Consider the following 13,241-nt stretch of genomic DNA (forward strand, 5'->3'; position numbering starts at 1 on the left):
AATTTCTTCTAGAGAACTCTCCTTGAATTATTCCCAGCAGGAAAGATTCTGGCCTCTTAGGAAACGTCATTTAAAAAATTTTGTTCAGTGAATAAAGAAAGCTTCTAAACCGATTTTGCCTCCTGCTCCTTTAGGCCCAAGGTCAGGCCAACAAAGTGATTGGTTGTATGCCTAACAGTCTTACCTAGGTTAAGGTTACGACACACACTTTCTCCCCTTTCCTCCTCCCTAATGCCGGACATGAAGTCATCACAGAATACCAGATGCAGGGAGAGCTGGGAATTGTAGTCTTTCCAGCACTTCTGCAATAGAAAGATTATGCTTTCGGCTCTCTTTGCATCTGGCACATTGTGATGATTTCATGCCAGGCATCCATGAAGGGAGGAAGGTGAGAAATGCCTTTTGATTCTTCTATTGACACTGCTGGAGCCACAAGAAAGGTATATGGGGAAGAAGCGGCTTGGAAACAGGAAACTGGTGGGAAGCTGGAATACAGGCAGGCCGGGCTTCAGTCCCGCCCCCCACCCCCCCAGCTCAGATTAATATCCAAGTTGGAGAGGAATTTTGTAGATAGTTATGCTGCTCTCACATTTCCTCAGAACTGCCAGATTTGACTATCAAATGACAGTCATGTAATACTAGTCAGCATCACTAATAATGATGACGATGTTATTCCCTGTCCATTAGGCACGCCATTTTTTCTACCAGAAACAGTGCTTATGCCTTAAATGTTCCAAGGCAATGAGAAAGAGACATTTTGACAGGCACCAGTGGTGCTGTACTGCTTATTATGGAAGTCTATTTGAGAAAACGGCATCTCCTGAAATTCTTTTATGTAGTATGAATGGGTAATAGTCATAGGGAGCATTCAGTGAGTTCCTTCCAGGCAGCCGTACCAGGAACTCAGTCATATCCTAGAACAGGGGTTCCCAACCTGAGGTACTCCCGATGTTGCTGAACTACAACTCCCATCACCCCTAGCCACAATAAATGATTGCTGGGGATGATGGGAGTTGTCGTTCAGCAACTTCTGGAGTGCCACAGGTTGGGGGAACCCCCTGTCCTAGAACATTGTGTGCACATAGTTGCACAGCCAGGCCATAAGAATATAGGAGATTGGATGATCAACTCTGTGACATTTTTGTTTATTTATTTATTTATTTACACAGTCAGACAGATGTTATTGACTGGTTTGTTTTATACAGACATCGAGTCCTTCCCAAGGACCTGGGATGGCTGAATTTTATTATCAATGTTGTTGCTGTTATTATAGATATCGTCGCAGAATATAGGCTGTTCCCAGTAAAGCTGCTTTTTGTAATTGGCTGATGGTGATTTCTGTGGCCCCTATGGTGTTGAGGTGCTCTTCAAGGTCTTTTGGAACTGCACCCAGGGTGCCAATTAACACTAGGATTATTTTGGTCTTTTTCTGCCACAGCCTTTCAATTTCAATTTGTAGATCTTTGCATTTTGTTATTGTATTATTATTATTATTATTATTATTATTATTATTATTATTATTATATTCATATTTATTTATTACATTTATAAACCGCCCCATCCAGAGGCTCTGAGCTGTGTACAACAACTTTTAAAAAGACATAAAAATACACAATTCAAAACACATTGCTAAAAACAATATAAAAATAATTCAAAAACAATTAAAACCATTTAAAACCAATTAAAATACTTTAAAAAAACAACAACACTTTACAAGCCTTGGAAGTCCAGGCCAAACAAATAAGTTTTTAAGGCTCTGTTAAAGGCTGACAGCAAGCCTAAACTGTGGGTATCTGCCGGGAGTGCATTCCATAGACCAGGAGCAGCTACAGAAAAGGCCTGGTTCTGAGTCGCCACCAGATGTACCAGTGGCAACTGGAGACAGACCTCTCCAGATGACCTCAACGGGCAATGGGGATCATACTGAAGAAGGCACTCTCTAAGGCAGGCATCCCCAAACTGCGGCCCTCCAGATGTTGCTGAACTACAACTTCCAGCATACCCAGCCACAAAAAAATTGTGTCTAGGGATGCTGGGAGTTGTAGTTCAGCAACATCTGGAGGGCCGCAGTTTGAGGATGCCTGCTCTAAGGTAATCCAGACCCAAGCCGTTCAGTCATTGCTATAAACTGGTGACCTCATCATGGGACTGTGCATGGCCATTACTACTACATTTCAGGAGATATCATCGTCCACCCAGCATCAGTTCTCAATTGCAATTGCAGGAAAGGTATGTGGAGGGATCTGAGCATTCTTTAGAGGTCTTTTGGGCAGAGATGTCCAGTTCAGTCCTGCTAGCCTCGCTTAGCATGCCACTATTCTGGCTGCAATGCCTGAACATTAGAAGAGCTACAGCAGGGGACAGGCTGACACTGGCAGTCCTAATAGGCTTTTAAGGGATACTGTACCGCTCACCATGCAAAAACTCAACCGAAAGTCATCTAAAAGGTTCAACTTTGATTCAGATGGTTGGGGAACATATAATGAATGGCTGGTGACCCATTTCCCAGTCTTTGGAGTTTTCTGCCCTAACTTTCAATAATCTACTACATGTTCTCTTAAGAGATGTAAAAATACTGAGTTAGAATAAGGGCAGGACTGTGGTGCTGTGAATGTCAAAAGTAAAAATATTACACCGTATAACATTCTGGAATAATAGTAATTCTTTTCTTTAAATGCAGGGAAAAAACTTATCCACAGCTGCAGACTAAAACCAGCACGGGGCACTGCCTGTTCAAATGTCAAGCAGTGAGTTTTTGAAATCCCACTAGCTATTGCTCCATATTTTCTTCCTTTGTGCTCTGCTATATATCTCCAAAAGGTTTTGCAAGTGGAATGAAGGCCTTTCAACCCTGAAATTGTAGCACCATCGTACAAAAAATGACCCAATTTTGGCTGCATGCTCTATGTCATAGAACAATGAATAAGTGTAATGAAAATGGATCTCCAGGTATTATCCACTGTCAGAGACACAGCACATTGGACTAGTATGATCCAAAGATCTGGTGGAATGAGGGCAGGAGGTCCTAATTTTTATTTTTTACAACAATCCTACAGGCTAGACAATGTGATCAAATGATAGCACGCAACATCTTCTTGGGTCACCAAGTTGTTAGAAGCACACGACACCATCACAGCAAGGAAACAAAGGATGGGGTACTGCTCGGAGTCAAGTCAGTACTGTGTCCTTGGTTAACCAAGGATGGAGCTGTAGCTCAGTGGTAGAGATTTTGCTTTGCATGCTGAAGGTCTCAGGTTCAATCCCTAGCATCTCCAGATAGGACTGTGAAAGAACCCTGTCTGAAACCCTGAAAACCACTGATTGCTGCTGCCATTCAGTGTAAACTATATTGAGCTAGATAGACCAATAGTCTGACTTGGTATAAGGAAGCTTCCTTTGTTCCTGTGCTCTTTACTAAAGGGCAGTTGATTTTCTTGGGGGAGAATATAAACTTAGGGGAGAATATCCCCCACACACACTACATTCCTCCAAAATTTACCAGGGGGAGAATATGAGGGGAGAAATTCTGATGAATTTGTACTGAGCGCTTGAATTTTCCCAGAAATTCTCATGAGGGTATTTTTCTTCTGCACAGCAGCCAGCTTTTCAGAAATGAACCCCCCCCCCAAATTTCCCCTTGTCATATTCCCCGTCTCGAGAGAACCAAATGAAGGAAAAACATGAAGCATCCAGCCACCTCAGAGGGATACAGAAAGAACTGAGACTTCTTGGATTGTTGCTTGCTCTCTAGAAAAGGGCAAGAGAATTACTCCATAAGTAGCTGACAGTTTTTATATCCAAGTTTATGAATGAAATCACTTTTTTTTCAAGATTAGAGAAAGAAAGTCCCACATTAGAGAAATGTTATTTTTAGTAATCTAGAGACACAAAATGTTAATTCACATTTCCAAAGTGTGTTCCAAGCATCTAAACACGGATTTGAAGGGGGGAAGTGATTCTGTTCATAAACTTGCTTATAAACTAAATAGATTTTACAAGCTGCTTGTGTTGCCTTTTATAAAATTAAAAAAATTACCCTTCTCTCCTTGAGCATGGGGAGACTACTTCTCCGAATGGAACATTAGTCTATCCCAAAGTGCTCTTCATCCATTTATTTTAAGAGATCGTATTATGTTTTTGGCATTACGTGTTTTTGTAAAACTCCTTCTTGATAAAAAATAAAGATGGAGTCAAAGCAATTCTATAATTTACACTGAGAGGCTCTTCTCAAAAGCAGCCTAGACCAGGCTACTTGTGTGGAGCATCGAGTTCTGCACAAATCCTGGGGCTTCTACCCAGATTAATCCCACTCCTAAACCCGGCTCTTAGCCAAGGTTAAGGGAGAAAGTACTCCCTTAACCCGGCTGCCAGGATTGTGTGTCTCCTTGGGCTCCACGCAGCCTGAGGAGACACAGAGACAGGGGCCTAGATTTTATAACCTCCGTTTCATTTTGTTTAATGTGTACAACAGTGGTAAGATGCAAGCTTCACAGGGCTAGCTAGTTTCCCTGAACAGATACTACATATGTTGGGTTATACAGAAACAGACACCAAGAACATTTGTAATGGGAGTGGGTTTAAATATAGAAGAGCATCAACATGTAATGTTGGGGCAGGGGAATGATTATCTTAACACAATGGTATGCAAATATGCCACAAACATATCAAAAGTATGTGGGACTTATTGCTATTCTCTTCAGGTTCTCCTCAGCACAATCTAAACATAACCTCAGGTTTTCCATGAGCTAATGTTTAACACAGAGTCCAATGAAACATTCCATACATATGCACAGATTAAAAACAACCAAGCACTGGTAGTTAATGGCTCATTATAACAGGTTCTGTACATTTTATGTTCCTTTTAATGATTTGGCACTGGTAAAATGTATCAGATTGACAGCTCTGGGGAAAAAAAGTGAAATTGTCTGTTTAATTTCAAGTTAGGTATAAACTAACCACCCAGGACCATAGTCAGGTTAGTACACTGCCCCACCTTGGACACTGATTCACCCCAATTAATAACCGTAGTTTGTTTTAAATCTGGGGAATTGTCATTTAAAGAATGATAATAGAATTTTCATTGGGTACAGGGTTCACTTACATCTGCTTCTCTCCAAGTGTGATAGCACAACCCAGCACACTGGAAGTCTGAACCATGGTGAGATTCACAATTTGATTTCCTCTTTGGGAGTAATGAATCAGTACTGGCTATGGCTTATCGCAGTGGTGGATAGCCAATTAGGGATGCCTGCTTTCACAGCCAGGCTGAATCTTGAAGCCAATACACTTTGTTTCTTAATATTTCAATCAGTCAGTGAATAGGAAAGTCCAGTGGAAATAACTCTTAAACTCTATTACAGAGTTAGGCAACCTTGGCTCTCCAGCTGCAAATTGTGGCTGAGCATGATGGGAGTTGTAGTTCAACAACAGCTGGAGAGCCAAGTTTGCCAACTCCTGCCCATTCGTAATGAATGAGAGTTGCATGAAGGGTCAATTGCTGGCTATTATGCAATTTTAATCCATCTAAATTGCAACTGTGCAGGAGAAATTTGGGTGAGTGGATTCCCCCCCCCCCCTTTTTGTATGAATTATACCCTTTGCAGATGTACAGGGTAGAAAAAATTATTTAAAAGAATGTAGTGTGGTTTTGCTGTGTTTCCATATTTAAAGCCAATTGATAACATGATAGAGCTAACATGAGATTTCCATGTCCAGCCTGTATTAAGGGTGTGCACAGAAGTGGCTGGCCCAGTTCAGTTAGAGTCTGAACCAAACCCGAACCAGACTGGGCAGGAACTCCTTCGAACTGCCCCCCCCCCCAAGTTCAGATGGGTGGGTTGTGGGTGCATATCCAGGGGGTTCACAGACAAATAGTAAAAAAATATATATATTTTTTCCAAATTACCCCCTCCGGGTAAGTCATGACACAAGCCACACAGGGGCTATTTGCACATGCACAGCGGCCTCCAAAATGGAAAGGGCCAAATACCGCCCAAACTGAGTTATGGCTGCAATAATGGAGTCTGGTGGGGGGGAGAGGGAACTTCCTTAGGACCCTCCCCCCACCAACTGCCTCAGAGAAGCTCCTGGAGGAGGTAAGTTTACACACACACACACACACACACACACACACAAACAAACTATTTAGTCCGCACCCCCCTCCGCAAACAGCTGGGAAAGGTTTGGTCCGGGGTCGAGCCGAAGCGTGGGTGGTTTAGCTCAACCCTGAACTGTCGGACCAAACCAGCTCAAAGTCAACCAGCTTTTAACACACCTCTAGCCTCTATGTTACCCAGAAAAATTTCCTGCATACCCTTGCACTCCTGAAAAGTTTAGGGGACTTCTGAGAGTACATACTACATGATTTAAGAAGCAGTAGCTTGCAGGGAAATCAGCTCCCCCACCACTGTGGATGCCTGTTTGGCCATAGTTCTTTATTGGACAGACAATGTGATGTTACATTGGCTGTCCCTCTGCAGTGTTAGGACTCCTGACAGCAGCTGCATTGGTAGATGCCTCTGCATCACAGCTCCACCTAGCAGATTTCTGAGTGGGCAAATTCATGCAGAGGGGGAACAGGAGTGATCTTTGCTGCTCCTCCCAAAGGATTTTTTTTATTTTAGGTATATGTCCTTGAGGGCTGTGCAGAACATCAGCAAGTGTGGATGAGCAGACATATCTCTTGTTAGATGCTGGTACCTAACAGTAAACTTAAATGTTACTGTCACTTAAAAAGGAATATTCCATTTTATTCATTTATTATTTATCATATTTATATTCTGCCTGATACATGTATCACTAGGCAGTGTACACAATTTAAAACACAACAAATATAAAACAGAGTAAAACAATTAAGAACCATTTCACAGAATAAAAAGTTAAAACAATTTAATGTGATAAAAACAATTAGACAGTTTAAAATTATTTTCAGTTAAAAGCCTAAGAAAACAGAGAGAGTTTTGGATTCAGGAGCACTCCCAAGCTCTGAACCTTCAGGGGGTTCTTGAACTTTCAGGGGATACCTGAACTTTTAGGGGGAGTGTAACCCCATCCAAAACAGGCAAACCTAAACCATCTCTTGGGTCCCCCCCAGTCAGTACCTCTGTCTTATTTGGATTCAACTTCAGTTTGTTATCCCTCATCCAGGGATATTTACCCTCCCCGGTGTCCTCTATTACTCAACTGGAAGTCCCAAAACATGGGGGAGTATTCACCTTGGCACATTGTCATTCCTTCCCTTCAGCTGTGCTTGAAGGCCATTTCAGAAAGATCCCACTCGCAGAGCAACAATGCCCCTTTGGCTCTGGGCAGATTGAAACTGAGCATGTCCTACTTCACTATTTGTATTATAGAGACGTTCGCTCTCCCTTCATCCATCTATTGCTATGCAAGTACCTAGGACGTTCAAGCCATATCTTTGTCTGTATGGTGCTTTCTGACTCTAAGCCTGCTATTACATACAGCGTTGCCAGGTTCTACATGGCTGCATCCAAAATCCAGTGAATGCTGGTAAGGGGTGGGTCTAACCAGCTCTAGTCTGACCTCCTGCTGCCTCCTGTGTGCTATAATGTGTTCATCCGACATAGCACACCATCTGAAAGACTTGTGCTCCTCCCACTTTTTTGCACGATAGCTTTGCACTTTTAATATCTAGTTATATAGTCTTGATATATTGATATCATACTGATAACATCCTGAACCAAACCTCGTGATGATCTCTCCCAGCGATTTCATATAGATATGAGCATTGGAGACAGCATGGAGCCTTGTGGAACTTGATACTTTAGTTCTCGCTTTGAAGAACAGTAGTCTCCAAGTGACACCATCTGGAATCTAGCCAAGAGCTAGGAATGGAACCACTGTTCCTACCAATCCCACCTCCCTCAGATGACCCGGAAGGATACCATGTTCGAAGGTACTGAAAGCTGCCAAGAGATCCAAAAGGATCAGCAAAGTCACACTCCCTCTGTTGAAAGCCAATTGGAGATCATCTATTAGGCTGACCAAGGCAGTCTCAACCCCATAGCCCACTCAAAGGCTAGCTTGGAATGGGTCTAGATAATCTGTATCATTCAAAACTGCCTGGAGCTGAGAGACCACCACCCACTCAAGCACCTTGCTCAACCATGGAAGATTAGAAATGGGTCTGTAATTAGCTAACTCTGAGGGATCCAATGCAGGTTTCTTCAGATAAAGAAACTGTATTTCCTATATGCTTCTTCAAATAAGGAAACTTTTTAGGAAACTGTAACATTAGTTTTCACATTAACTCACCACAAGTCACAAGTATGGTTAATGTGTTCTTTGCCAAAGCAATAACACGTAATTTTAAAAAAACCCAAAACACTAACCTAGCACATTTAGTAAAAAATGATTAACACCACAGACCAATAATACCATCAGTTTCAGTTTGCTAGGTCTGCATGGCCCAAGAAGGATTGTTAGTCGCATATATAGACCTAAGACATGGAGATTTAAACCTTGCAGTGAGATCAGTCGCCTACAAGCACAACCCAACACAGTAGGAGTTATTAATTTTGCTTAGTGGCCTTGCTATCTGGATAGTGGCCTAGAATCGACCTTAATAGAGGGAGACATTTAACTGCTGTGGCTCATTCTTAACAGGATTACTTTAGCTGCCTGTAGTTGAAGCTTAAATGAGACTGAAGGAAATGCTTGGTCTGATGCTGGCCGATGATGCATTTTTATCAGTTCATCACAAAATTGAATCACTTGGACAGCTTGTAGAAATAAATTTAATGCTATTTGGGAAAGAAATTTACTTGGTTTTGGCAGCTGAATTTTATGCATACACAGGATTGAAGTTAATATGGCAGCAATATGATGTGTCATGAGATTCTTAAATGCATGGCCTTCCTCTTCTTATATATTTATTTATTTTGCTTCGCTGTTTTCTCTGTTCTCTTTTCCTTTCCTCTTCTCTAAATCCTTTTGCTCCTTCATCTAATGGTCTTGAACAGTATGGTTTTCAATATTGGTAGAAGAAACAAAAATTTCTGGTAGAAATCATTTTTTTGTCTGTGGCTAATTTAGGGATACTCTATACTATAGGGCAGGGTTTCTCAGCTGTGGTACTGCAGAGCTTGCTGAACTACAACTTCGATAATCCCCAGCCACAATAAATTGGAGCTAGAGGTGATGGGAGTTGTAGTTCAGCAACATCTGGAGTACCACAGATTGTGAATTCCTGCTACAGGGCAGTGTTTTCCAAACCATTTCATCCTGAGGCACACTTGAGGGACACACTGCCCCCCTCCCCCAACACAGTCACCATGGGATTTAAAAAAAATATTATTAGGAGTGAGCAGCAAAAGTGAAGAGTTTGAATTCCCTGCTTTTGGAGCTGACTCACCCCATAATGCACAAAGAAAGATGCATCCCTCTAGGTGCATAAAGGAGAGAGCCAGCTACAAAAGCAGGGAGTTCAGACTCCTCACTTCTGTAGCTGACTCAGAGGGAGTCAGTGTGGCATGCTGGCCAGTATCCCATGGCACATTAATGTGTCGCCGCACACTGGCTGGGAAATGCTGCTATAGGGAGCTATGTAAAAGGCCTGTTTTGATATGGTTAGGGAGCTGTGCAGAAGTACACTATGTATGGATGTCAAAACTATTTTTAGGAATACTTCTCAATGTGTTAAAACAGCTCTCTAGGCCCTGAAGAGAAATTGGAGCCAGGACATGGCAACTGTACTCCATGGTGTGGATATAATTAAACTGTCCCACAACTATATTAGATACAGGAGAACCCCATTATTTGTAAGGGTTCCATTCCATTGGGAGGGGGCTGTGGATAGCAAATCCATGAATAATGGGGCATTAGGTCTATGGGAATCAGGGGTCTAGGTTCCCGGACAGCTCAAAATGTCTGAAAATTGGCCCAAATCATGGTTTTTGCCTCAATTTTCCCCTCAAATCACCCCAAAGTGCCCTACTATGTTGCAGAGTGATATATGGCATCCAGGGGGCTGAAAATCAGTCCAAATCAGCTAAAAATCAGCAAAAAATCATATCTTTGCCCCATTTTTTCAACTAAATGAGCCATAAAATGGATTCCAAACATAAAATGGCAGCCAGAAATGACATTCGAGGTCATTTCCGGCCGCTCCCAACCCACAGATATGTGGGTTTAACCCTCCACCCTCTTGTATACTGAGGTTGGGTGCTAATTACCCAACTGCGGATACATGAAACCGCGACTAATGGGGTCCTCCTGTATGGGGCAGGGATTATCAACCTTGGGTGCCCAGACTTTGTTGGACTGTAACTCCCATCATCATCTTTTGGCCATTGTGGGAAAATGGAAGTTGTCCAAGAACATCTGGGGACCCAAGTTTGAGAACCCCAGGTATAGAGGAACCTGTTTATTCAGACATGTGTAATGATCAGCTCTACAATTCTATTGCTATATACGTCTTTGGAGAAACAATTTGAGGGCTGGTCTCCATGTTACTTTCATTACATGGAGGCCTTTTAAAGGAGCTTCCACACAATTCCCTATCCAGCAGTGTAACATGTTGTACTGATCATTTCAGGCTTCTGTAACTTGGTGTGAGAATGTCTTCGTCAACATCTGCTCAGTTGCCATCAAAAATGGCAAGTACAATCACAGAGAAATCTATCCAAAGCAGAAGCATCTTTCCAGTGAAGACACTGGAGTTATTCACATGAGCAGCCCTACCCAGGAGTGGGCTGCTTGTGTGGAGCACTGGGCATGGTCCTTATCCTGGCGCTATTCACCGGGGAAGGCCAGTTTTTTTACCCCGGCTCATACTGAGGTAGAAGGCCATGAGCTCACCCTTCTACCCCAATCCCCATTCGTACAAATGATTGGGCTGCCTACAGCCTGAGTGTTCATAGAGCTGGGAGGCTAGAGTGACCAGCAGCGGGGAAATCCCCCAGTACACTGTGCCCCTTGTTTGGTGAATTGTGGGATATCTGGAGGCCAGACTGCGTTTCCCCAGCCTCCAGATGACTGCACCTTTTGCTGCAGCATGGACTGTATGGGTGTGCGAGCAGTACAGCTGAAGAGAAAAGATGGATAATCTGGGGGGAAGGGAGGTGTAATCCTGACTCCCACCCACCCACTCTCCCCAGCCCTCCACCACAAAGGTCATGTGAACAGCCTACTGGTACAGCATCCTGTCTCAAGAGGAACTGTAGATGATCACTGCCTTAGATCAGAAGGTGTAACACAATTCCAGATTAATTAATTAATTACATTGCAGAGAGTAACACTTTGTGCTAGATAACACAATCCGTTTGAAGCTTCCACATTTACATTGCAACAGGATTCTGTGAAAGGCAATTCGGAGAAACAGAAACAATCAGGGGGTAGTTGCGCATCTGAAAGGATAGGTATGCAAATTGTATTACGGATATAGAAGGGTCTTTGTCCAGTGGGCAGCAAACAACTCACAGGCAACTGGGTAAAAAGAACAACAGTTATAGCTGCTAATAGAACACAGGAGGCTTGCAGTCATGAAGCTGCTTTAGAATGAGTTAGACCATTGATACATCTAGCCAAAAACTGCCAACTTCAATTGGCAGCAGTTCACTGTGGTCCTAGGGAAAGTATTTCCCAATGCTCCAGCCTGCTACCCAGGCTTTTTTAAACTGGAGATTTATTTATTTATTTATTTATTTATTTATTTATTTAGTATTTAACATATTTCTATACCACCCAAAACTTATGTCTCTGGGTGGCTTACAACAAAATAAAAACAGAAAGTAAAACATTTGGCAGGGACTGAAATGTGTCCTAAAGTAAAATTGTGCTGTCGAGTTGGTGTCAAACTCCTGGCAACTACAGAGCCATGTGGTTTTCTTTGATAGAATACACGAGGGGTTTACCCCTCCTGCGCAGTCTGATGCCTTTCAGCATCTTCCTATATCGCCGCTGCCCCATATAGGTGTTTCCCATAGTCTGGGAAACAGGCGCGTAACAACGATCGGGCAAGGGGAGACAGTTGTCTGGGGGCCCCACTGCCTGGAGGGGCCCCCCAGAGGCACCTCATGTGACTCCCCATTGCCCCCCTGCCCAGCCCCAAGGCCCCTCAGCCACTTGCCCTCTTCGCCGTCTCTCCAGCTTGTTCTCCTGGCTGGCAATCCAGGCAGCAGACAAGCTGCAAAGAGCTCCTTTTCTCCCGCCTCTCAGCTGATCGGCGGGTGGGCGAGGCTTCCACGGAGGCCTCCGTGTAGGCCTCTGTGAAGCCTGAACTCGAGTAGGGCCCAAGCAAGCCAGGAAGGAGGAGGCAGCCAGAGTGTTCTCTGCAGCAGAAGGCCCCTTGCTGCCCTGCTTAACCCAGACCAGCATTTGCCAGGTAGAGTGTGAACTCCTTTTTGTGGTTACCTTTCCCGCCCCCCGCCCCCATATATAGGGCTCTGCTTGCCATAGGGCTTGGATATGGGCGGGGGGGAGGGACTGAGAAGTCTCTGAATATTTATTTTGAAACAGCTTGGAAAATTTGCTGACTTTAAAAAAACTATCTAAAAAGTCCTATAAGTGGCTTGTTTCATGGCAGAAAATTGCAAAAACTTCTGGAACAGTATTTTATTAATCTTATTCATTCATTCATTCATTCATTCATTCATTTATAAATGCACTTATGTTCAAGTTGTTTTGCAACCCAGAAGGTCTGAGTGAGAACTGTGAAGCATGTGTGGTGCTTTTATTTTATTTTTCTTGTGTGTGAACTGCTCCCCAATAACTTGCAGGGACTTCAGGGTCAATCTGGCCAACATGTGAATGCAGCACCTCCATTCCAGAGGAGATGTGTCTTAAAGGGCTTTAAAAGCCTCCTGTGAAAAACCTCCTGCAATCAAACTTGACTGAATTTGTTCAGAATTCTGAGAAAACAAACATAGGCTCACCCTGCATGGTTGAAAGTCTCCTTTGCTAATCTGCAGCAAGGGGCCCATTTTAATCGTTCATCTTTCTAGTGTGTTCTAGGCATTAAAAGTAATACAAATGTATAGTACTCAATGTATATCACTATATATTGTGACGTGTGTGTGTGTATTCAGTGAAATGTATTTGCAGGCAGCATACTTATTTTGGAATATCAGACTTAAATCCTTGGGTGCCTGGGGTGTGCGGAGGCCCTGGACTTTGGGGGGGGGGGCATTTTAAAATCTTGTCTCTGGGCCCACTCCAACCTTGCTACGCCCCTGCTGGGAAACATACCAGCAGGGATTCGAACCAGCAACCTCTTGCTCCCT

At 43.2% G+C, this 13,241-nt stretch overlaps 1 long non-coding RNA gene across 1 annotated transcript in view; it reads left to right on the plus strand.

Annotated features, from left to right (window-relative positions):
* Positions 1–322: 322 nt before the first annotated feature.
* LOC128345723 (uncharacterized) overlaps positions 323–13,241 on the plus strand; it is a 39,952-nt gene continuing 27,033 nt past the window's right edge. The window contains exons 1-2 of the long non-coding RNA XR_008316600.1: positions 323–388; positions 2,681–2,747. This is a non-coding gene — a long non-coding RNA (uncharacterized LOC128345723). The remainder of the gene's footprint in view (positions 389–2,680; positions 2,748–13,241) is intronic.

The sequence above is a fragment of the Hemicordylus capensis genome, chromosome 1, assembly GCF_027244095.1.
Source record: "Hemicordylus capensis ecotype Gifberg chromosome 1, rHemCap1.1.pri, whole genome shotgun sequence".
Classification (NCBI taxonomy): Eukaryota; Metazoa; Chordata; class Lepidosauria; order Squamata; family Cordylidae; genus Hemicordylus; species Hemicordylus capensis.